A 26,514-nucleotide genomic window follows, 5' to 3' on the forward strand; every position below is an offset into this window, starting at 1 on the left:
ACAAATCAGGCTTAACGTATTGGGATGGTTTCCTCATCAACACATGAAAATGTTTAAATATTTGAATTAAATATACTTTCCAAAGATGGTGATTATTCTAAGTGTTGAGGGTGTTGTGATCTGCTTCATAGTGAAAGAGTAAAAGACTAAGGAGGGCTTCCCTCGTGGCGCAGTGGTTAAGAATCCACCTGCCAATGCAGTAGGACACGGGTTCGAGCCCTGGTCTGGGAAGATTGCACATGCCACGGAGCAAATAAACCCGTGCACCACAACTACTGAGCCTGCGCTCTAGAGCCCACGAGCCACAACTACTGAAGCCCGTGAGCCACAACTACTGAAGCCTGCACGCCTAGAGCCCATGCTCTGCAACAACAGAAGCCACCACAATGAGACGGCCACGCACCACAACGAAGAATAGCTCCCGATCGCGGCAACTGGAGAAAGCCCGTGCGCAGCAACAAAGACTCAACACAGTCAAAAATAAATTTAAAAAAAAAAGACCAGGGAAAGCTTTGCCTCTGTACGCTCTCCTTTTCTTTTTAAATGGGGAGAGTATTCATTTTAATTATGCTCCAAGATGTTACGGAGCTAGATTAACAAATTTCAGTCAGTATAAAATAGATTTATTGTCAATATTTAGTCCGTACAACCCAGGTAAATGAATCATTATTTTATACAAGGCTCAGATGTTTAAAATCTATCTTAACTTTACACATGTACTATAAAATGACAAATACTTAAAATGACAATGCAAGGGAAAATATTATAAAAAATACAATTGTTGTAGACCCTTGTATGAAAGTTCTTTAAAGCTCTGCCTTAAGGAATAATACCATGCTACATACAAACCAAAACTATTTTCCTTGAGGTTACAATGCTCAGTGATATACCGCATGCACTCTAAAACACCATGCCTGACAAGAATCAAAAGAGACAAGGCCCTCAATAATGCTGAGACAAAAAGAAAGAGAGAGGAGTAATCAATTGTTATATGCTGATTTCTGCTGGAATGGCCTCTTTAAACAATTTATAGCACTGTGGAAGAACTGAAAAAGAAGGGGACCAGTCTCAGCTTTATAGAAAAGATTTCCAAATCAGCACAAACTCAGACAATGTTAAGAGGTACTGTTCCCAGTGCTCTCTACTCGTTAACCCTTTCCATGGACTCCTTATTCTAAGTCCATGTTTTTTCTCTAATTTCTTCCTAAGGGCTTACCAAACACACTTTCTGTTTTCTATTACCCAACATACAAACCAAAAGGCATTAAGCAAAACAATAATATCTGTCAGTCAAGTCAGTTCTAAAGACACCAATTTTGGTTTAGATATTAATCATGAGATGTATGCATAATCATTCCTTTTCTAATAGAAGGTAAGCCCTGAATCACCAGGTTCTGCTCTCTGTCATTCGTGGGGTTGGAAAAGCATTGCTTGGTAACTGAAGCTCATTGAAAATTACAAGGGAGAAACCGTCATGAAAATCACATAAAAGAGTAAGAATTCAAGTCAAGATTATTTTGCCCTGGATCAATAAAACTCTACCTTGAGACTCGCTTTGTGTTGCCTTGAGTCCCTAAACCATTCCTTCATTAATCACTTCCTAACAAAACCTGTGTGCCAGGACTGGAAAAGAAAAGCAAGAAGTGATCAAAATTTAACAATCTGACCAATGCAATTACTGAATAAAACCAAACAACTATTAAAATAAAGCCTTGTGAAGCAAGATTCCTTAGCCTGAATACATGAGGTAGATGTTTTCAGGCACAAGTTGCCTGGGTAACAAACAGTGTCCTGCTTTAAGTGTCTTGCGTTTGAGGTAGCTGTGAGAAATCTATGGTAACATTTCTTATCAGGAGAGGGGTTTGCTGTCCCACATCCAATCCCCATTCCTGTGGGGTGGAAATCCCCTTTGTGTGTTGGGTCAGCTAGATCTTTCCTCTGCCTGCTCCAAGGGCACAGGCAATGTGACCCAGGATCAGCCCATTGGCTGTGCCAACTGGAGACTAAATCCTGCATGTGATACTAAGATGGTGACCAGGTAGAGTTAGTTCATCTTACATGGGACACAGTCATGGTGGTGCAGGCAACAGTGCCCATGGTCATGGCTGCAGTGGCTGTCAGCAAAGCTCAACTTTTCCTTTACTAGGACTGGTAATTCCAGCCACATGAACTCCTGGAGGTGTCCTATGCCAGTCCTTAAGTTTGCCTCCCCAGCCTTGCTAACAATTCTAAAACTCACAGATAGCCTATTATTATTATTATTTTTATAATATTATTATATATTGTTATAATAATATTGTTAACAGTAAATATGAAAGTTTTTATTGAAAATAAACATTTAGATTTTAGCTCTAATATATTTGCTCAAAAATAAACCAAACTTGTGTCAGATTCCTAGGCATTCAAACGATGTTGGGTCACGACTTCTGAGGCTCTGTCATATTTGCACATAGCATTTATCTCTTGCTTCCTGTAAGGTCTCAGAAAGCCTCAACGGGCCCTACTATATATATATATATATATATACATATATATATATATGTATATATATATATACACACATACATATATATATACACAGATATATATATATATTTGGTGGTATATGATATATGATGATATATCTATCACCAAGTACATGCCTTTGGAGAGCCACATCAATGCATAGACTTCTTCGTACCTGCCTGAATCTTCCCTGCAAATATGTAGCAGCCTTTGAAATGTGCAGAAACATGTCCATTTAGAAACTTTCATCAGTCAATTTTTTATTTCAAAATGACAAATGAACATTTTTAGTATTATAACAAGAAAAATTCTTGGAGTCATCCTTGATTCCTCTCTATTTCTTTTCTTAAAAATTAATTTATTTTACTTTATTTATTTTTGGCTGCATTGGGTCTTCGCTGGTGTGTGCGGGCTTTCTCTAGTTGCGGCGAGTGGGGGCTACTCTTCGTTGTGGTGCATGGGCTTCTCATTGTGGTGGCTTCTCTTGTTGCGGAGCGCGGGCTCAAGGTGCACGGGCTTCAGTAGTTGTGGCTCACGGGCTCTAGAGCACAGGTTCTAGAGTTGTGGCGCACGGGCTTAGTTGCTCTGCAGCATGTGGGATCTTCCCGACCAGGGCTCTAACCCGTGTCCCCTGCACTGGCAGGCAGATTCTTAACCACTGCGCCACCACGGAAGGGAAGCCCCCTCTCTATTTCTCACTCCCAGAAGCCTATCTGCCAGAAAATCTTGTGGGCTCTTCCTTCAAAAGCTATTCAAGATCCAATAAAAAATATCTTCTTAACAGGTCACCTCTATTCACCCTGATCTCTTCACAGCCTATTCTTCTCATAAGAGCCAGAGTAATACAGAGAAACCTGCCACCCCTCTAGTCAAAAGCCTTGAATGAACACTTCTGAGTATAGACCCAAAAGAACTGAAAGTAAGGATCCAAAGAGATCCTTGCACATCAATGTTCATAACAGTGTTATTCACAGTAACCAAAAGGTTGAAGCAATCTGAGTGTCCATCTGTGGATGAAATAAGCCACTCACAAAAGGACAGATGTAGTGTGATTCCACTTATATGAGTGAGGTATGTGGAACAGGTAAATTCGTAGACAAGGAAAGTAGAACTGTGGTTGCCAGAAGCTGGGAGTAGGAGGGAAAAGGGAATTATTGTTGAACAGGTATAGCGTTTCAGTGGGACAAGATGAAAAAGTTCTAGAGATGGATGACGGTGATAGTTGCCCAGCCATGCGAATGTACTTAATGCCACTGCACTGCATACTTAAAAAAGGTGAAAATGATAAATTTTATGTTATGTCTATAACGTGAATGGTCAACCATCTCAGACTCAAAGCATAAATTCTAATATTGACCGAAAGGCTCTGTGTGATCTCATTCCACGTCACCACGCACGCCCCCCAGCCCCGACATCTAAGTGCCTTGACTGTCACCCTTGCTCACTCCACGCCAGCCACGGCGACCTCCTGTTATCCTCAAACAGCCAGGGCATGGCGCCTCCACAGGTGGTGCTCCTTGCTCTACCTGGGGCGCCGGTCCCCCAGGATCCCCCAGGGCTCACTACCTGCCTCCAGAATCACATCTTTGCTCAGAAGCATCTTCTCAGCAAGGCTTTCCTGACCACTCTGTTTATAACAAAAACACATTCCTCCAAGCGTTCTCCTCCCCTCCTTCCCTGTTTTGCTTGTCTCTATATAACATTACATTTGAGATGCTATGTCTTTTTCATATTTGTTTGTTTCCCCCGCTCTAAAGGAAGTTTCATGAAGGTATGATTTTTCTCCTGTTTGTTCACTCCTGCCTCCCCAGGGCTTAGAATAGTATCTGACATCTGGTAGTCATCCGATAAATATATGATGATAAAGAGCTGAAATGTGCAAACTCATCAAACAAGCTAAAAATGCATTCAAAAGATCATTTAAAAATCCAAAGTCTTTATATTCATCAATTAAACATTTCTCAGACGATCCCTATGAGATGAATCATTGATTAGGAATCTAATCATTTCATCTTTGATCTTTAATTTTTTCTGAATCATAGTTGGCTCATATTTTTGATATCTACTATTTCAAGGAAGTTTTAATTTCCAAAATGCCTTGCAATCATTTATATTCAGGTTTAATTTTACAAACACTGACTGAGGGCCTTCTATGTGCCCGGCAGCATTTATCCAATTTGATTTGGCATCATTACTGTTACAGCTCTGTAATCAGCCAGGAAACGTTTTTGAAATACGTACTCTTTCAACTTTGAATAGAAGCAAATTTTATCAGCTGGGAAGGTAAAGTGGAGGCTCGGATTATTTTTCTCCCATAACCATGATGCCTTCTCTTTATGCCACCTCCACTTCAGCTACTCAGAACTAGTGGCATTACCCCATCTGGGGCGGTCACAGAATCACAAAATCACAGAAACACAGGCATCAGGACCATCCACCTCACCATCTTCCTGGTCAGAAGTGACTTTACACCATTATGCTAAGAAGGGAATGTACCTTATTTCGGGGTAGTTCTTCTTGGAATGTACACTTCTACCATAATTTTATAAAATATGAATCCTCTGTTATATCATAATTCTCATTTTATAGATGAAGAAATTAAGGTAGACGACTTAAGTTTCCTAAGCTATCAAATCAAGTTTATTATAGAGTCTGGATTAAAATTCCCTCAAAGCTCAAATTATCAACTTCCAAGCAGCTTCCTGAAGCTTCCTGATTTTTTTTAGTACACGGTTTCTTTTATAAGATAAATAACATTGTCCACAAGCCAATGTCTTTTGGAGTAAAAGTATATACCTCTTGACTCCATAAATGACTCCATTTTGAACCCCCTTTCAAAACTGATTTTTAATTTATAAATGTAATAATACAATTTTTAGAGATGCAGTTTAAATCCCATAATAACTTACTCTATGGGATGTGTTAATTAATTCTAGAGGAATTTTGCTACTGCGAATTTAGGTATCAGATCCCTCAGCAGCAAGAAGAAGACAGAAAACAAGACTGGGGTATGATTGCTCTGAAATAAATGAACGAAAAGACAAATGGCAAAGTCAAAGATGTTATGCTGTTAATAACAGTCATCATTTTTACTGAGCATCTAAAATGTATCAGCCCTTGTACTAAGCTCTTTCCATTCATTTATTCTCAGCCATTTTCTCTTTCAAGGTCCTGCAACTTTGATTCACTGGAAATTCAAACTTTTGGTTAGTTTGGTTAACTAATAAGGGAATTAAACATTTTTGGTTGATGTATTTGTTTTTAATTTGTGATGAGAATAATAAATTGGGCAGGAGTAAGAAAAGATAAGTTCCGGTTAATATCTCCTTCCTGAAGATTGATCAAAAGGTCTTATTTTGCCACGTGGTTCCCAGATATCTCGAAACACATTTTTATCGGTTTTGGTAAATCAAGATCCTATCCCCAAGGCTACTGCTCACCATTTAACCAGATTCTAATTTAGGAGGAACAAAATAGCCTTTATGGGAGCAGTCAAATATTAGAGATGCAGCAGCATCTCTCTTCCTCAGTTATATAATTGATATGAAAAGGAATAATACAAAGGAAGAGAATAACCGAGGCTGAACAGTAATCTTTCCAAGTCTTTTTCTACACAATAGAAATGCTCATTAAGCTTATATAACGTGAGGTTTTTATGGAGCAATACAGTTCACTTTTGTTATGGTCCTTTCTAATTGAATGGCAGCACCACTTAAACTTATTTTACAATCAACCCCTTACGTGGTCTTGCAAACAGACTTCACAAAACTCACTAGCCCACAGAGACGCTCTTGTCCCATCAAGAACAGTTTTGTTGGCTTTTTAACCAACATGGCTGCATTCATGATTCAAAATCTTAATAGTCTGGTATCACAACCAGAAAGAGAAATCACACCAGTTGTTAATTAAATCAAAGAGTGATAAGGAGAAAGTGGTCACATTAATCATGTATTGAGAGATTAAAAATAGCTCCCCAAAATAGGCTGCTGAAATTCACATCACAACATATGATGCTGAGCGTTTTAAAGCTCTCACTACCCACCTCCCCACAAACAAAGGCTGAAACTCAGCTGAATGGGAGGAAAACTATCTTATCTGGCACAGAATGATAACGAGAAACCTGAGCTGCTATGCTGCCAGCCCCAAGGTCACTGTAAGTCAATTATTTCACGAGGTCTTGCCAATAGCGTGTGTTTACAGTTAAGTACAAATCCAGCTATGTCAAGGTTACAATATTTAGTTGAAGAAAATGTTTCCAACACCAAAGAACTAAATATTTTTAACCGCAGGATCCAAAGGAGGTGCCTCTTGCTCCCTACTGTGTACAAGTCAAGACCTAAAATATTTAGGGCAGAGGAACCTGACAGAGGACAAAATTCCTTTTTAATGGATAGCGCTGTTCTCTAGGCCAAGTGTAAAGTTATAGGATTTCAGAAAAGGAAGGGACTTCGGCGGTGCTCTAATTTAACCCCCTCGCGTTCCAAAAGAGGAAACTGATGTCTGAGGATGATAAGTCACTTTCACAAGGTCATAGTTGGACTCGAATCCATGTTTCCTGACTTCCCACTGTTTCTGTGCTGGGAAGATGCCTTCACTGTGGAAGCATGGAGGGTCCCCTTCCTGGTGGGGTCCAGCACAAGGCTAGTCCAATGCCATGCCTTGTACAAATCATACACAAACCATGTAGACCATCTTTGTCAATATGGGCTGTCATCCTTGCCTGGATACTGCAAATTCTAACACACTTAAGAAATGATAAGACTAGGGGCTTCCCTGGTGGTGCAGTGTTTAAAAACCCATGCCAGGGTTCGAACCCTGGTCCGGGAAGATCCCACATGCCATGGAGCAACTAAGCCCGTGTGCCACAACTACTGAGCTTGCTCTCTAGAGCCCACAAGCCACAACTACTGAGCCCATGTGCCACAACTACTGAAGCCCGTGTGCCTAGAGCCCGTGCTCTGCAACAAGAGAAGCCACCGCAACGAGAAGCCCATGCACCACAACGAAGAGTAGCCCCCACTCGCCGCAACTAGAGAAAGCCCGCATGCAGCAACTAAGACCCAATGCAGCCAAAAATTGATTAATTAATTTTTTTAAAAAAAGAAATGATAAGCCTAGAAGAGTTGAATAAAGCTTACAACATTTGGTAAGCGTTTGCTTTTGCATCAATCCCACAAGTAATTCAAGTACTTCCTGTCTCCACATTAAAGTGCTTCTCTTCTTAGGGCCATCATTACTAAAGATTTGATCAAACAACAAATATATATTGAGCCCTTCCTATTTAAGCACTAACCTTTTTCTTTGAATGTTATTACATTTTTATCATTATACTTAAGTTTCTAGAAGAGTTGACAAGTGTCTTTCTTATGCCAATATTTTCATGCTTGTACAATGTATGAAATCTTCCCTAAAGTTCTGCATACATAGCTTTTAGTTTTACAACAAAAGTCACCAAAAAAACGTGGAGCTAGTTATTTAGCGTGAAAATACTCAAAATATTCATTGCAAATTCCATTCAAAATTTCATTCACCAACGTTAGCATTTTCTATCGCTTTTCAATACCCAAACCATTGTACCTGATTTTTGTTCTCCAATCTAGGCTCAGTAGTAAGCTTACTTGGTAGGCTGATACTAATGAAAAAGTAAACCAATATTTTTATAAATGAATTTTTAAAATTTGTAGCTCCTGACTGATGAAATCTACTCTGGTTCCCCAATTCATGATTTCAAGAAAAGTATTTTTTAAAAGAGTTTCTTTTTCTCCTTTCTTCCTTCTTCCTTCTTCCCCTCCTTTATGGAAAAAAAAACAAACAAAAAAGTCTCATCAGCTACTGTTGAGCAGCACTCAACTAGTTGTTGTGGAACCAAAGAGTAATAATTCATGGACTCTATCCTCAAGGAGCTGATGATCCAGTTAGGGAGAAAAATGTGTTCACAGATAAGCCCTTTCTTTAAAAGTATCCTTTTCCCCTTTTTTTTTGCTACTGTGGAGAAGGGGAACAAATTACTTACTAAAAGGAAATTTGAGTCAAACAATCCCTATAGAAACACATTAAAACTTACACTTTAGAGCTGATGTCTTAATCATCTATGATTTTCCAAGGGTAACAATCTTTCTTTTTTTTTTAACTGAAATACAGTTGACATACAATATTATATTAGTTTTAGGTGTGCTATAACAATCTTTCTTTAGCCGTGTGGCTAGTTTCTTTTTTCCTGGAGTTTGGGTCCCAGTCCCCATGCATTCTGGAGGTGGGCCATAGCCTTGATAGATATGAATTTCAGGAAACTAGCTCAGGGACTGGCTTCCTGCAATAATTCAGAGCTGATAATACCAAGGGCTTCATCGTGGATTTAAAATTCAAGCTTAGAACTTCTAAAGCCACACACACACACACAAAAAAAAAAGAAAAGAACTCAAGAAAGTGGCATAAGAAATACCCTGAGAGGAGACCCTGCTTCTCAGTGAACTACCTGTTAGTCTGCAAAAGCTATGCTCCAATCCAGTGCCTGACATGACAGGCATCTTGGAGAAAATCAAGTCTAAGTAGACTGATTACCTTACACAGTGTATTAGTTTCCTAATGCTGCCATAAACAATTACCACAAAGGTAGTGGTGTAAAACACCACCAATCCACTCCCTCATGTTCAGGAGACCAGAAGTCTGAAATAAGCTTCACTGGGCTAAAATCCAGGTGCCCACAGGGCTAGGTCTGTCTCAAGGGTCTGGGGCAGAATCCACGTCCTTGTCTTTTCCAGCTCCTGGAGTCTGCCTTGCTTCCCTGGTCCATGCACTATCCATTCCTTTTATTGCTCAACTTTTTGCTTCCATGGTCATATATCTTCTAATTCCTCTTTTGACCTTCCCGCCTCCCTCTTATAAGGACCACTGGGATTACACTGAGCCCCTGAGTATCCTCGTATCAAAAAGTTTATGTTAAAACTACAATGAGATATCATCTCACACCAGTCAGAACGGCCATCATCAAAAAATCTAGAAACAATAAATGCTGGAGAGGGTGTGGAGAAAAGGGAACCCTCTTGCACTGCTGGTGGGAATGTGAATTGGTACAGCCACTATGGAGAACACTATGGAGGTTCCTTAAAAAACTACAAATAGAACTACCATACGACCCAGCAATCCCACTACTGGGCATATACTCTGAGAAAACCATAATTCAAAAAGAGTCATGTACCAAAATGTTCATTGCAGCTCTATTTACAATAGCCCGGAGGTGGAAACAACCTAAGTGTCTATGATCGGATGAATGGATGAAGAAGATGTGGCACATATATACAATGGAATATTACTCAGCCATAAAAAGAAACAAAATTGAGCTATTTGTAATGAGGTGGATGGACCTAGAGTCTGTCATACAGAGTGAAGTAAGTCAGAAAGAGAAAGGCAAATACCGTATGCTAACACATATATATGGAATTTAAGGAAAACAAATGTCATGAAGAACCTAGGGGTAAGACAGGAATAAAGACACAGTCCTACTAGAGAATGGACTTGAGGATATGGGGAGGGCGAAGGGTAAGCTGTGACAAAGCGAGAGAGAGGCATGGACATATATACACTACCAAACGTAAAATAGATAGCTAGTGGGAAGCAGCCGCATAGCACAGGGAGATCAGCTCGGTGCTTTGTGACCACCTAGAGGGGTGGGATAGGGAGGGTGGGAGGGAGACACAAGAGGGAAGAGATATGGGAATATATGTATAACTGATTCACTTTGTTATAAAGCAGAAACTAACACACCATTGTAATTATAGCAATTATACTCCAATAAAGATGTAAAAAAAAAAACACCTTATGTTAATTACATCTGCAAAGTCCCTTTTGCCATATAAGGTAACAGTCACAGGCTCCTGGGATTAGGACAGAGATATTTTGGGGGAACAATTATTCAGCCTATTGTACTCAGCCAGAAGTCAACTCGACTGAGGGAAACTTCTGATTCATTCACAGATGTGGCTGGAAACAAGGCTGAAATGTGGACATTCAGATGAGCTATTGCTCATTCTACTAGACTATTTTTTCCTTTTCAACATGGGAGTTTTTACTACTGTGTAGACAGAGACCTAGACTCTGCTTATTTGTTCTGCCGTTTCCTACTAAGTCATGTTCCCAATTCTAATGTAGTTTGTTGTGCACTCTGACCTCAGCATTGCTTTTAGCACTTGGACTTGACCAATGTCTTCCCACATACCATGTTGGTAATTGATTTCCAGTGGTACTGGCATTCAACTTGAGAGATCTCCTTATTTCCTCCCCTTCCCCCTTTTTAAATGTTCTAGAGCTTTCACAGAATGTTATGGATTAGTAAAACAACTGCATATTTTATTGTTGTAAAGAATTTCTTAGAAAATTTTAATGAACCTGTTTAATAAAATGACATCTAATTTGATCTCCATCAGATAACTCCTATGAAATGAGTTTTCAGCTTATAGTCTATACAAATTTCAATCAATATAGTAGTTCTCATTTCACCGTTTTTTATGAAAAGAGAAAGTCAAAATCATACTCTAAGATACCATGTGTTCATACTATTACATGCATATTACCACTTAGAGACAGCATTGAATGAACAATGTAGCATTTCTGTGCCACTCACATCTATTAGTCTTCTCTCCCCGACTAGATTACTAGTCCTTAACAGAAACAAAATCTTTTACTTCTTTTTTATCCTCAGTGATAACTAGTATTGAATTGGCCACGTAATTAGCAATCAAATTATTTCTGGTTGAATTGACTAGTCTTTTTCTTAAAAGTCACATATGGCTATATGATTTCATTCCTTTCTGCCAATTTGGATACACTTCAATTTAAACAAATTGTATAGATGGAAATTTGGATTTTCTCTTAAATAAGAAAAATTAGACAGTGATGATTTAATTTCAAATGGGGTATAAGATTCCTATTAATGAGAAATGTCCACCACAAAATTACACGCATAAATGCATACTCATAATTGTACAGGAATATATTGATTGCAAAGTAAAATGTGGTTGTACCCTGACTGATGGCTATTCCACTCCATTTCAGCCCTCTAATGATTTTTGAAACTATGTGTTGCTTGATAATCCGGCACCTTACCACCCCGCCTTGGATTCTGGTGTCACATCACTATCATTTTGATAATTACCTTTTTCAAAACTCTCCTTTTATTTCATTTCTATTTTTACTTTTTAGTACTGTATGGCACATACATAAAAGTACATGGGTCGCAGAGTCCAGCTCAATTAATTTTCATAAAAAATTTCCCACCCCCGGAATCTCACACAGGTGTAGACATAGAACATCACCAGTATCCCAGAAGCCCCCCACCCCTCCTCTCCAAGGTTAGCCCTCTCTCAACTTCTCACGCCATTGATTAGCTTTGCTTGCTTTTGAATTCGTCTGGTTTTAAAATTTGCTTGTTTACAAGTGGCCATGTTTTAAAAGATTCAGATTTCTACCCTCCCTGCCCCTCCTCTCCACACAAAAAGACTCCTGGGGATATATTTTCTTTCTTCTTTTTAAAAGGTGAATTTAATGATGCAGTTCATGATCTCAATAATGTCATGGGCATCATTAAATCCATCTTTCTTCTGATTTACTAATGGGCCTCCTATGTTTCTTTTCTCTCCGATCCTTTTATAAAAGCCTTGAAAGTTCCTATAATCCTTCTGCCCACGCATTCCTTCCAGGGACTGCTGCTGTCGTTTCCTGTCCCTTGCAGTTCTCAGGCATGTTCCAGTGTGAATCCACCTTCTTTCATATTCTCAGAGAGAGATCATTTTCTGTCTTTCAAGATGAAATCCTCTATCTTCCTTTGTGAGTCCACAGTACAGCTGTAGTTTTCCTTTCTTTAAAACAAAAATCCCATATGTATTAATTATAGAGTGTTGCTTAAATTTCTAAAGATTCCTGAGGCACTTCCAAGCATTTAATAATTCTCATTTCACTTGGCTGATTAGTTTTCTTCTTACAATTTTAAGTCTAGGAATGAGGGCTTATACTGCTTTGGGCCATGTGTTCATCAATTTTCACTATGCCAAATTCAAGTGGACACCGGTGTCTTCTTTTCTGTAATTCTTCTTCTCATTCACTCTCCCACCCCTTTGTTCAGAGGCAGATTGAGACTTTGGCTGGGGCTCTATTCTCTGCAGCTAACAACAACATTTCTTTCTCTGACTAAAGAGCCATTTGGATAATGGATATACCATGTGCTTGTTTCCCAGAAGATGCCTAGAATAACTTCCCCAAGGAAATATTTTGAGCGCTTTAAAGAATTTGAAGAATTGAATACTCGAAGTACAGCTCACATTTCTGATACACTCGAACTCTTGGGACACAGGACGTTACAGAGGATAAAGCTCTTGACTAGAAGACAGGAAACATATGTTCTTATCTTGGGCAGGCAGCTAACCAGCTAGAGGATCTTAGGCAGGTCATCTCTTGGCATTTTCTTCGTCTGCAGGATTGGGCTACAGGGATTATCGGTGGGTGTGGGGAGGAGAAGTACCTAGTTGCCCTGGGGACACCTAAAAATCTATAAGGGTGTATATTTTCATGATCCCAAATATGACACGTGAAATTACTCAAAATCTTCTTGGGTTTTAGAGATTCATGGAGGCTTCATTGAAAAAGCATTGTGTGAGAACATGGGCTTAAAAATGTGGAAGACACGTAGCAAGAGTGTCTTTAGAATATCTGAGAACCTGACATTTATGAAGATCTTTGGGTTTCATCATGTGCCTTTGGGCACATCAATCATTCTCTTTTCCTGTGCCCTGCCCTCCACGGAGTTCTCTATAAATTACACAATCCCACCCAGGACTTCTGGGTCTTCTACCCCTTTAACTTTCCTAATGAAAATAAATATTTCCTTCTACTCAGTAAGAAATAGAATCAAAAAGCGAAGGACCAAGTCCTCTGAGCAGGAAATTCCCCCAGCTGACCCTGTGCCAGTGGTCCCTGATGCTTGCCTCGGCCAACACTGGGATGCTGGAAAGAAAATGGAGTTGAAACTCAGATCTGAGTCTTTTCGTTACTGCCTTTTCCACTAACTGTGTGATGGTGGGCACGTCATTTCACCGCAATGGGCTCAATTCCTGAGCGAGAAGTTGCCATTTTGTTTCCCATATTCATAGTGCCAGCCTAGAATCGGCTCCAGGGTGAGTGTAAATAATTAACTTGCATGAATGGTGAGTTCTTGGAGTGCTGTGGGCCCAAAGAAGGTTGAGCTTTCCTACATACACACAGGTGGGAAAAAGACACCTGAGAAATGGACAATCGTTTCCTGATCACTGTCGGCAGGTGACAGTGGACCCTTTTCCACCAAAGGGCAGGGTGAGCAGCGAGGTCCTTCTTCGGGCTTGGAAGCATGTCAGTCAAGGGAATGGCAGGGCTGAGCCTGATCTGCTGCCTCCCACAGGAAGTGGGGGCTGTGAGCGGAGGGCTACAGGCTTTCCTGTGCAGCGTGAACTGGCCCGATGTGAGCAGAACATTCTTAGCTGATGAAGAGCTGGAAGTGTGACCCTGTGCTGAGATGCTGGAAACAGCACCGCGTCTCTACTCCATTCTTCCCTCGGTTTTCTTTCTCTGCTGTTCTTTCTTTGTCTTTGGCAGTCACGCTGTGCTCCTGGTTCTTTTCTAGCTTCACATGGTCTTGATTAGAAAGGACAAATGTAAGTGAGAACAGAGATGCTCCTCATTTTTCTCATTTGTTTCAGATTAATGGGCTTGACTGCTAATCTTCCTGTATGCTTCTATCAGGTATATACATATTTATATATAACCTAAAACCTAAAGGTGTCCCTTTTTATCTTACCGCTTTGTAAAAACTGTCCTGGAAAAAGAAGTACGAATACGAAGCAGTCAAACTACACTTGGCCGAAAACGATTCAGTTTCTAGGAGAAATAAACTAGAATTTATTTTCCAGGAGAAATAAATCAGACATTTTGGTTTTCAGTTCTGGCTCAGCATCTAGTTAGCTGTGTGGCCTTAGAAAAGTTACTTGAAGTTTCTGGTGTTAATTTTCTCATCTCTAAACATGACAAAGTTGGATTTGGTACTCTCCCAGGTACCTCCCCAGGAGATTTTATGATCATCTTTGTTGGGTATGTTAGTACCACTTTCATGAGGGAAGCCAAAATGAGACTCCTTACCTGCACAGGAAAGTAAAGACCAAAAAAAAAAAAAAAAAAAGAAAAAAACGGTCCTTGTATTTATGTCTCTAATGAAATAAAAATGACCAAAAGATAAAGTTTATTCCGATTATGCAGCATCATCTTTTTTTTTTTTTTTTTTGGCCATGCTGCAAAGCATCGGGATGACCAGGGATCGAACCCGTGCCCCACTGTAGTAGGATTGTGAAGTCTTAACCACTGGACCACCGGATGGAAATCCAGCATCATCTTATTAATGGCTTAGATGCAGCAGGAACACAGATTACAGAGCTGTGTATGATACCGGCACCTAGAAAGCACACAATAAAGGTTTGCTGGACGAGGTATGCTCTTCTAGCTGCAGACAGGGTGGCATAACCTAGTGACAAGAGCACAGAATGTATAAAACCAAACCGAGCCTCAGTCCCAGCCCCACTGCTTACAGTTTCATGACTTGGAACCAGCCACTTCATCTTTCTGAGCCTCAATTTCCTCAACTGCAAAAAAGGACGATTATCTGTACTTCAAATATAAGGGGACAAACAAAGGACATTATGCGTAGGAAAATGCTTCACAATATGTAGAGCACTTGCAAATACTCTTGGACAGCCGCAGCTAAATTACACAGGCCTTAGACTGTGAATGAAGGAAACTGGCCTCTATGAACTAAAAAGTACCTTCCAGCTTTGAGCATCCTTTACTCCATGACACAGCTGAGGTTCCACCCCCAGGCTGCAGACACGCCCAGACATGCTCCAAGGCAACTTGGGGCAATAATACCTGCTGTGTCTTGAAGGTTGGAGAGAGAGGCTTAGGACGGTCAGAGATCTCGCCCTTGGCCTTGCATTACTTAATGTGGCCCTTCTTCAAAGACACTGATGAGCATGTCTACTCAAGCTGTTTAACCTTTAACTGCTACTAAGACATTCCACCCCAGGGCTCCACGTGCTGTTATCATCAAAACACTCTAGCTCTGAAATACAAGACACTAGCCCTCATGTCGTGTTTATACATGCAATCCAGAGGAGAAGGGGGAAAACGTGGGTAATAAGCTGGAAAAGAAGTCAAGTTATGTACTTTGCTTTTCACTCCAAGTGAATGGTTCTCGCTTTTATTTGACCATTTATTGAAAATGAGCAAATTGCTGGTAAGAGTCTCCTACATTTGCAAGGGAGAAAGGACTGCTTAGAGTCACCTGAAAATCTGAATTACATAATGCAAAAGTGGATTTATCACTGCAAAGTGTAGGGGAAGTGTCTTTACGAGACGGGTGTGGGTTCACAACTCTTCCACCTTTGGACACCTGGGCATACTGATTGACACTGTGTTCGTCTTCTAGTCTGGCAGTCAGGGCCCTTAAAGAGAACTCCGTGGAGTATGAGTGTTCCCCTATCGCAGCCTGTTCAATAGAAGATGTGAATGAGGGCAAACTCAGGTTTTAGAAATAAAGAATAAAGGGGCAGAGGAATTGATCAAGGAATGAAAACCCTAGTTCACAATGAAAACATCCTTTGAAGTTTGTGCTCCTCATTTTAATATTTTGAGATCACTTTTTACTCATTGTTCTCTATTGCTTACCCACCCCCAATGACTGCCAAGATGATTATTCATCCCTCATGCGTCTGTGTCACCAGTACAGTAAGGGGCGTCTCTGCTATTTTTAGACACGACAACTATACAAGCCAAAGGCCACATTCCGCTTCTGTTCTGCTGAATGCGGGCTACACCCTGGCGTGGTAACCATTCTGAAACAGCGTTTTACTTTGAGCTCTACAAAGGCTTTCTTTGACAGGGGAGTGTCGCAGTGGGTTGAGAAAAGGAGCACAGAGAATAAAGGGAAGATATTTCCAGATTTGAACTTGAACAAAAGTTAATGCTGACAGCAGAGTTGACTGATGGTCAGAGCTGAGAAGTGCAGACAGGCAGAGGGCAAGGATCACATCTCCTAAGACCCAGAAGGATGGGATTGATTTTGACAGACCCCAGAGGGTAGAGTTGATCTTTGGGGATTTGCCAGTCTTTGATTTCAGGGTTTAGTAAACATTTTGGTAGGAAGGGATGGTACCACAGGCTCTCATTAGCCTACGTGGGTTTTGTCCTCCTAATCGTTGCTCATGACCGGGGCTACTTGGTCCCCAGGTATTCCATACCTGCTAACTTGCCTCCGAGCCTCCCCTCCAGAGGTTTTCTTTAAAATCCCAACTGGAAAGGCAAGACTGAAAGGAAGCCACCAATTCCTTTGCCTGTGACCTACTTGTACGCTCTGCCTTCAGAGATGAGAGCCCGATGAGCCGCCCACACCCACTGGCATGGGATTCGCCAGCCTGTCATTTTGGCTGAGAGGTAGACAGTTTCTGGCAAACTTAACAAGCAGATTTTCTCAGTGATAGGAAAATTCTTGCTTAGTGCCACTCTATTTCCCGTGGTTAAAGCCTTCAACCCAGAGAAGATAACAGAAGTCACCTGACCTGGTGAGATGCGGAAATGAAAGAGGTTTTTTTTTTTTCTTATTTTTTTAACTTCTGTTTTCTTAAAGGAGGAAGGCTTTTCCTTTAATAGACCAGGTTCACATAAGACAACTTGGGTTGGAATGATGAAACTGGCATGACATACCATATTACAGCATCACATAACCTTTTAGAGCAGCCAGAATTCACCTCACGTAGAGCATTTAAGGGCTTTCATGTCTTGGTTAACATTAAGTGCTTCCTCTGTCATTGTCACTCTACACGCATGCCCAGTGATAGACAAGGGAGACTGTGAAAACCGTCAAAGAGCAGAGGGCAATCAATGGAACCTAAACAAAATGTGGGGTTACTTCTGTGGATAACTCCAGTGAAAAGGAGTTCACATACCAGCAGCTCCTCCCCAGAAATCTCCGGTCTCTAAGTCTTAGAAAAACCCAGGCTTTTAGGTTAGGTGAACGCCCCTTCACCTCATCCACAAAAGCTGGATCCTCAAAAGCTCTTTTACTTCCTAGTCTGCAGATGTCACCATTCCCACCATTCATAGCGCAGAAGCACTTGACCTGACAGGTACACCGCCTCCCCAGCTGTGGGCCTAAAGCAAGGTATTAGCTGGAAAGAGATTTTTCTGGTTGAAAATGTACAAATTCAGGAGTCAGCAGAAGCAGACTTTTGGGCTTCACTACAAATAAAAGGATATAACCTTGAACAATCTCTTTTCTTGTAATAGTCCAAGTAAACAAATGTCAGAGGCATTTTTGCAATTTAGTTGGTCTGCATTTCATCAGTTTGTCAGGAAGCTAAACAATACATCTATTAAAACTCATTAAAAAATTGGAAACTCTAATTCTGACTTTTATTTATAACTCAAGTACAGTGAGCTGGCACCAATCTTTCAGAGAGAAATTTTTTTTTTTCCAAGAGAGACAGAGTATGACTCTGAGTCAAAACCAGATCGATTCCAGCTTTCTCAATTTATTAGCTGCCTTTTTGTTTCTGTTCTTCCTGCCGCCACGTGGGGTCTGCTCTATTATTGGGCTGCTGGTTCCGGGTGAACCGGTCTTTCCCTGGGGAGACTGTGGAAAGGGAAGAGACATCATCCGGCAGTCCACAGTCAGTTTGGGAGTGAGATGGGCCAGACCTCCATTCCAGCAATGAAAGCTAACATGCAACCAAAATTGTAGCCCTTTATTACCGGTCGGGATGGGGACAGGGGTGAAGACATCAGAGGCCATTTTATTAAGCCCATCAGTTAGGTAGTGACTTTGTCAGATCTGCTCTTGGTACCTTCATTTTGATTCCCCTTCATATAGAAGCAGATTTCAGCAAACTGTGAAGCTGGGGAGATCCCACCTGGGGCAAGGACATTGTATCTTCATTGGCCTCCCAGGCTTCACTCCTTCCCTGAAGCCCCTCAACAAAATGGTGTGATCAAACAAACAACAGAAGCAAAAGCCACAATACACCGCAGAAATGTCCTAGGCTTTGTAAGCTGAAAATCTAGAACGTATGTACTTACTCTGCTCCTCACTATATATGTGATTTTGACACATGACTTCAGTTTTGAAGCCCCAGCCTCAGTTTCTTCATATGTAAGAGGGATGTGCTAATATAATATTACATATCTTAGGGTGTTGCCTTGTGGATTCAAAACATCCTATATCAAATGCCTCATTATACTGCTTGGCACGTGGCACGTCCCAAATAAAGAGAAGTTGTAACTAATATTTTGTATATTGATATTCTGATAGTTTGCCAAATGCTTTTTCTGCATCAGTTGAGACGATCATGCAGGGGGCTTTCCTTCATCCTGTTAATGTGGTGTGTTATATTGGTTAATTTTTGTATATTGAATTATCTTTGCGTCACTTGGCCATGGTATATGACCTTTTTAATAGGCTGTTGAATTCAGCTTGCTAGTAGTTTGTTGAGGATTTTTGCATCAATGTTCATAAAGAATATTGATCTGTAGTTTTCTTTTCTTATAGCATTTTTGCTGCGTTTGCTATCAGGGTAATTCTGGCTTCATAGCATGAGTTAGGAAATGTTCTCACTTCTTCAATTTTTTGGAACAGTTGAGGATCAATGTTAATTTTTCTTTAAAGGTTTGGTAGAATTCTCCAGTGAAGCCATTTGGCCCGTGACTTTTCTTTTTGAGAGGTTTTGATTACTGATTAATCTTCATATTAGTTATAAATCTACTCGTACTTTCTATTTATTCATGATTCAGATTTGGTAGATATGTATTTCTAGGAATTTGTCCATTTCATTTAGGTTATCCAATTTGTTGGCATACAAATGTTCATAATATTCTCTTATAGTTTTTATTTCTGAAAAATCAGTCATAATGTCCCGCTTGATTTCTGATTTTAGTTACATGAGTCTTCTCTTTTTTCTTAGTCAATCCATCTACAGGTTTGTCAGCCTTGTTGATCTTTTCAAAGAATCAAATTTTGGTTTCGTTGATTTTTCTCATTGTTTTTCTATTCTCTATTTTGTTTATCTCTCCTCTAATTTTTATTATTTCCTTCCTTTTGCTAGCTTTGGTTTGCTTTTCTTTTTCCTTAAAGAGTAAGTTAGGTTATTGATTTGAGATTTCTCCTTTTTTTTTTTTTTTTTTTGTGGTACGCAGGCCTCTCACTGTTGTGGCCTCTCCCGTTGCGGAGCACAGGCTCCGGACGCGCAGGCTCAGTGGCCATGGCTCACGGACCCAGCCGCTCCGCGGCATGTGGGATCTTCCCGGACCGGGGCACGAACCTGTGTCCCCTGCAATGGCAGGTGGACTCTCAACCACTGCGCCACCAGGGAAGCCCTCTTTTTTTTAATGTAAGCATTTACAGCTATAAATTTCCCTCTTAGCACTGTTTCTCTGCATTAGTTAATTTTGGTATGTTATGTTTTTCATTATCTTTTTGTCTCAAGATATTTTCTAATCTCCCTTGTGATGTCTTCTTTGATTCATTGGTTTTTTTAAGAATATGTTGTTTAATTTGCACATATTTGTGGATTTTCCAGTTTTCCTTCTGTTATTGATTTCTAGCTTCATTCCAGGATGTTCAGAAAAGAAACTTTATATGATTTCAATCTTTTAAAATTTAATAAAATTTGTTTTGTGGTCTAACAGATCCTGGAGAATGCTCATGCTCAATTGAGAAAAATGTGTTTTCTGCTGTTGTTGGGTGAGTGTTCTGTATATGTCTGATAGATTCTGTTGGTCTACAGTGTTGTTCAAGTCCACTGTTTCCTTATTGATCTTTTGTCTGGTTGTTCTATTCTTTATTGACAGTGGGGGCATTGAAGTCTCCTACTATTATCTTACAGTGTGTATTTCTCCCTTCAATTCTTTCAGTGTTTGCTTGATATATTTTAGAGCTCTGATGTTTATAATTGTTATATCTTCTTGATGAATTGATATTTTATCAATATATAATATCCTTCTTTGTCTCTTGTAATAATTTTTTACTTAAAGTCTATTTTCTCTAATATTAGTATAGCCACCCCAATTCTCTTTAGCTACTATTTGCATTAAATATCTTTTTCTTCCTTTCCCTTCCAACCTAATTCTGTCTTTAGAGATAAAGTAAAATTTGACATTTGATTATTATAATGTGTTAAGTCTGGGAATCAGATTTCCCCCCTTCCCCAGAATTTACTTTTTGTTGTTTGTTTGATTGTTGAAGGCTATGATAGTCCATTTGTTTTGAGACTTTTCCAAACCATTTTTGCAAAGTCTATTTCTTGCCATGTGTTCTCACTGAAATCTCTTTTACTTTAGTTTGTGCTCAACTAATGTTTTGATAGAAACTTCTTTGAATGCCAGGAGATGAAACGGACAAAGAAAAAAATACAGAGAGAAAAAAGAGAGAGAGCAATTACAACTCCCAGTCTTGGTAGACTGACTCTGTGCTGGGGTATTCCTTCTACTTAGTTAGGTTTTCTCTGAGACTAGGAATCAGCCTTAGGTGAAATTTTTAGGTCTTCTTAGTTTTTCTTCTGAGCATATGTCCTACTTGGTTATGCATGTGGCTTTCTAGATTCCCCTGTAAAAATGGCTGATTTTGAATCTCCTCATTTCCCAAAAAGTCTCATCTCACTGTCTCCTCTGGTCCTCAGATGGTCTACTGTATGTCTCCAGTGAGCATCTATTGCCCCAGGTTTCTGTGGGTGTGTAATCTCCTTGTAGCTTTTGTGAGCAAAGCCTACAGCTTTTCCTGCATGTGTTCTGCGTTATGAGAGCAAGAGACAGCGAGTCAGATCCTCTGGTATCCCCAGCCACTTTAGAACAGATATACACAATAATTTGTAAATAAGGTCTGCTCCCTCCCTGTGGTTTAAAGAGTGAAACTGGGAGCTGAGTTGCCACACTCAAGACCAAGACTGTTTCCATTCAGGCAAGGGTGGGTTTGGGTTTGTTTGTTTGTTTGTTGATGATTTTATGGAGGAACATGGAGCTTGGGGTTTCCTAGCCCGCATTTTGCTGATTTCTTATCGTTATTATTTCATGTGAATTCATCACATACCAAAAATTGCACTGAGCTTGTTATTTTCTCTTTGCCTTCCAGACCCACACTCCACCCTCCTCTGTTCTAGTCTGTGCCCTGCAGGCTGATCTGTACAGGCCACATCAATGGGTTCTCAGCCCCAGTGGGGTGAGAAGGAGGCTGTGCATTTAACTCTTTGCCTGCCGTATACACAGGTTGGCCACATCTTTCCATCAAATGTCACAGCTCTTCTCCAGTGACCCTTTCCTTAGAGCTGCCCACCCTGAGATCTGGAACTGGCACATTTGCCTTTAGACCTGGTGGTAACAAAGAGCTTACCAATCACCATCACCTTCTGCTACTTCAGCCCCAGGGTCCTTCAACATCCTTTGTACACGTCCCTAAATCTTTCCAGATCTTTGTAAATCACTCTTTTGTTAACACTCCTCACTGAGTTTGAGAGTGCCATCTGTTTCCTGCTGGAACTCTAACACATTGTACTGTTGGCTGCTAATTTCTCTTTCTGAGAAATGCTTCTCATTTTGGTGAAATGTACTCAGATACCAGCATATTCAGGAGCCTACTTTGGGTGAAAAGATAGGAATTCATTTTCCTGAATGAGTTTGTAATATTTATCAGGATGATACTCAGCTTGGAGTTCAGAGAATGTCTCTCGTGTAACATGAAACTTGGTCGTGTAATCTGAGAGGTGAACAGATGTCCGGCTCAATTCCCACAAGACAAGTGAATGAAGATTGCCCTCCTTTCATGGGTGGGCAGAGTGGGGCAGCAATCCTCCATCCATTGCAGTAACCTGTCCCACAGTAACCTGCCTTCCCATAAACTGCGAAGATGGGTGCCCAGGGAGATAGCTAGTGTCTCCTGTGTCTAGAAAAGAGCTGCCTATGAAGTGAGATCAAATATGTTAATTGCTCCTTCTCTAATTCATCTCCCTCACTGTTGACCTGTTGACAGTCTTCTTAAGCAGAGACCTGATGAGACCCATTTCCTTTGCCAGACACTTCCAGTGGCTGCCTTTGACCACAAAACAAAGAATGACAAACACTTACCATGTGGGCGGTCACCCTCACTCTCACCTCCCGTGGCATGATTGCAGCTTTCAGTCATAGACTGGTTTCCGTCACAGCTCTCCAGGTAGCCAGTACTGACACTGCTTTTCCTTCAAGGTAAGCATATGTTCCAACCTTGTCCTGTAAGATAATATATGTTCCAAATTCAAAAGCATAGCATAACACAATCTGGCCCCAATCTTCCATTCTAGCATCTCGGCACGTTTCCTCTTGCTCTTTTGTGCCATGCACTTAGCCTTTTGCACCATTCATAGCACATATTGGGTGTTTGAAATATTTGTTAGGCTAACGTTGATACAGTCTTAGGAAATAAAGTTCTAAACACACACACACCTAACATTTAAATCTGAGCCAAATATGTTTAGAATATTGCAGTAGCAGCAGAAATATTTATAAATTAGCTTGGAGCATTTGCCCATACATTTCTTTGTATATAGTTAAAGAGTAGAAAAGGTCTATTAGATGAATAGTTGGGAAATATATTCCTTATAGAGGAAAAGCTCTATGTTCAAGCCCAGTGTGCTTTGAATTGCCTCTTTCACGCAATGGCCCTGATGACATTGGTCTTCTCACAGCAGAGTGGCCAACGCATTCACATGTGAGGTCAAATTTTTCCATAGTTGTAGGTCAGCTCTCCAGACTGTAGCTGATTGTTTTTGAGACAAGCCCCAAAGCAGATGACAAATTCCTGCTGTTCTCCCAAGTTGCCTCCATTTACCTCTCCTTGGAAAAGCCAGTTCCATCATTTATCTGCTGACTCTTTTTAGGTATAAGCCTCTTAACACCATTGTACTGAATTTGCATTAGAATTTCAATGTCAGTTTCTTAAACAGAAGAGTGAAACAAAAACAGTATCTTTAAAAATCAGAGATTAAAGTTTTTTTAATGTATTTAGAAAAAAGAAATCGATTCTGAAGATAAACATAGACAACTACTAATCAATGCAATGGAGGGCATGGCAAGTGGATACTCGGGTGAATTTCATTCCACCAATATCCATTGAGAGACTGCTCTGTGTCAGAACTGAGCCGAAAGCTGGGGAAGGTTGGAGGTCAAAGGAGGCTACTACCTCCCTGAGCACGCAGGCTTGTGGGGATAGAAGGTGGGCACAAATTTTGTAACGCAATTATTTTGTTTTATTTTATCTTATTTATTTATTTTGGCCATGCCATGCGGCATGCAGGATCTTAGTTCCCAGACCAGGGATTGAACCCGTGCCCCCTGCAGTGGAAGCGTGGAGTCTTAACCGCTGGACCACCAGGGAAGTCCCTCAGTTATTCATTTTAAACTTCACTCTTTAGATGCTATTTTCAAGCTACCTTTTACTGAGCACTTACTGTGTGATGGGAAATCATTATTTTACCTGGATTACATCATTGAAATCTCATGGCAATTCTATAAAGTGGGTGTTACTCTTTCCACTTCAGAGATGAGGAAATCGAAACTCAGAAAGTATGGGTAACATACAGTTCAGTTAGCTAATAAATCCATGCTCTCAATGAGCCAGAAATTAATAACTGGAGTTATATTTTTAGATAGACAAACTTTGAAAACATTAAAACGTAATAACATAGCCAAGGGTACAAATACTCTTAAAACTGAATTGTCTGTTACTGGGTAACAATTCAAGATATTCCAAATGTGTCACAGTTGGTAGTTGACAACCCAAGAGCTACTTTTTGTTCAGAGGAATCTCTTTACCAAAATCTTTTTAAAACAAATAAACCCACTGGAAAATATTTTCAAAATCATTTTTTAAGTAGCAAAAATAAATTTAGATGCAGCAAAAAATGATTGTTGATTTTGATCTCAGCACAGGATTTATCTTCATAAATAACCCAGGATGGTATGTGGATGTGTGGCCAAAAGTGATAAGATTATAGACTATCAACCAGAAACACAGTCACAATAGTGGAGTCTGGGAGTACAGATGTTTTAGATTTGGCATATTTGAAATAGCTTTATTATTATTATTGTTTCAACATATCTTGAAAGTGGGAACAGTGGGCTAGGACAGAACAATACTGTTGCTATGGGGGACTTTGGTTTCTCAGTAACTTCCAACATAGGAACAGACTATGCATTCCAATTACTTCTATTAAGAAATGGCAACTGCTAGAATTTAGGAAATATGCCTCTTTTTCAATGAAACTTTTCTAGAAGCCATAGAATAGGTGTTGTTGAGATCCTGAGAACAGCCTTCACATGCTGAAGGACTGTGGTTAGCTACAGAGTGATCCAGGGCTGAAGCCTTATATGTAATCTTGTTTGCACAGAGGCTGGAAATAAGATCAAGACAAGAAAAACTGCTGAACAAAACCTAAACTTCCTTTCAAGAGCTCCCTGCATAAATGCAAAAAAGCAGAGCAGACCCAGATTGGAAGATGGCTCAAGAATCCCATAATCAAGATACACTCTATCAGGGCAAGAGTAATTAGGTCAGAAGCAGTGGGCCAGAGGCACTGAAGCATCTTTGGGAAGAAACAGAAAACCAAGAAACTTGAGTTGCACTAATAAAGTCAGTCAACAGGAATGGGAATCTTTAGTCCAGGGTCCCAGACCTACCAGAAAGAGCAAACCCCTGTGAGTACACAGGCGCTTGTGCTGTGGGCCTGGGGGGGTGGGGGGGGACCCGGAAGGTGGGGACAGGGATCCCACCAGTTTACCAGGTGGTATAATTTAGTGGGTAAGCAAACCTGCCCCAGAGGTAGGCAACAGCAGGTTCAAGTAGTGAAAACGCTTTTGAACCTGGGGGAGAAAGCAATTGTCAGTTTTAATCTTGCAACAGGATTTATTCAGCTTGTGTATATATACATGTGGCCCAAAGCGCAGAGAATAGGATTTCAACTGGAAATACAAATTCAGTGATTCAAGTTCTACCATATACCAGCTATGTGCCCCTGAGCACTTTGCCGCATTTTGTCAGCCTCAGTTTCCTCATCTGTAAAATGGAGATATGAGAGAACCTAATTCATAGGCTTCTTGTAAGCAGTGAGATAAGAGTTTAACACAGCCTGGCCCTTAGTAAGTATTTCATCTCATTCAATATTACTATTATCATCAAAGACCTATGTTGCATATCTAGACAGTAAATCTTGCCCTTAATTTGCCACAATTTGCCAAGTTTAAAAAATTACTATCTGTTTTCCCCTCTGTTCCCTCCCTAGCTATGTTCTGACCTTGAAGAATTTACCTGGGATGTAAATAAAGTCTCATTTCCTGCAACTGAAATAATTGTGTCCCGTAGTAGGTTCCTCCTCACATATTTTCAGAAGATCCTCTTCTGAAATCCCACCAGACCTTCTCCAAGGATGACCTAAACCCAAATGGTCAGTTGGTACTACAGGCTCCAATCAGAGAAAACAAAAAAAGGACAACCTTCTAGGGTAGCTTCTAGAGGGCAGAGAATCTCCTTCTGTGATTCTCTTTCACAGCCCCTAGAAGCCAGCTCTCGTCGGGGGTGAAGACGGCCAGCATCCGTGGAAAGGTGGGGTGAGTGGTAAGAACATTCTTCAGCCGTGCAGGCAGAGACTGGCTCCAGTACTGTGTGCTCTTTCCCTCACGTTCCAGAGACAGGACAGGTAGGCAAGCAGGAAATAGAGGATACCATCACACCTAGACCCCAGAAATGTTTTCAGTCCATTTGGATCCACTTGAAGGATGTCCCAATCTAGACTCATGTTTTTCAAACAGGGTTTACAGAGGAGCCTGAGGACCACAGAGACTGATGCTGTGGGACGTGGCAGGATCTTTACCACGACCTCCTCCCGTGGCCGGGGTCTGCATCCTCAGCAGCGTTCTCCTGCCTCCTCA

At 40.5% G+C, this 26,514-nt stretch overlaps 1 protein-coding gene across 14 annotated transcripts in view; it reads right to left on the bottom strand.

The window, feature by feature from the left end:
* Window positions 1–26,514, bottom strand: part of COG6 (component of oligomeric golgi complex 6) — a 299,945-nt gene that overhangs the window by 111,062 nt on the left and 162,369 nt on the right. For all 14 annotated transcript variants that reach the window (XR_010936897.1, XR_010936889.1, XR_010936888.1 and 11 more), the window contains one exon: window positions 22,681–22,821. The gene's annotated coding sequence lies outside the window, so the exon portion shown is untranslated. The remainder of the gene's footprint in view (window positions 1–22,680; window positions 22,822–26,514) is intronic.

Source organism: Pseudorca crassidens, chromosome 18, assembly GCF_039906515.1.
Source record: "Pseudorca crassidens isolate mPseCra1 chromosome 18, mPseCra1.hap1, whole genome shotgun sequence".
NCBI classification, from domain to species: Eukaryota; Metazoa; Chordata; class Mammalia; order Artiodactyla; family Delphinidae; genus Pseudorca; species Pseudorca crassidens.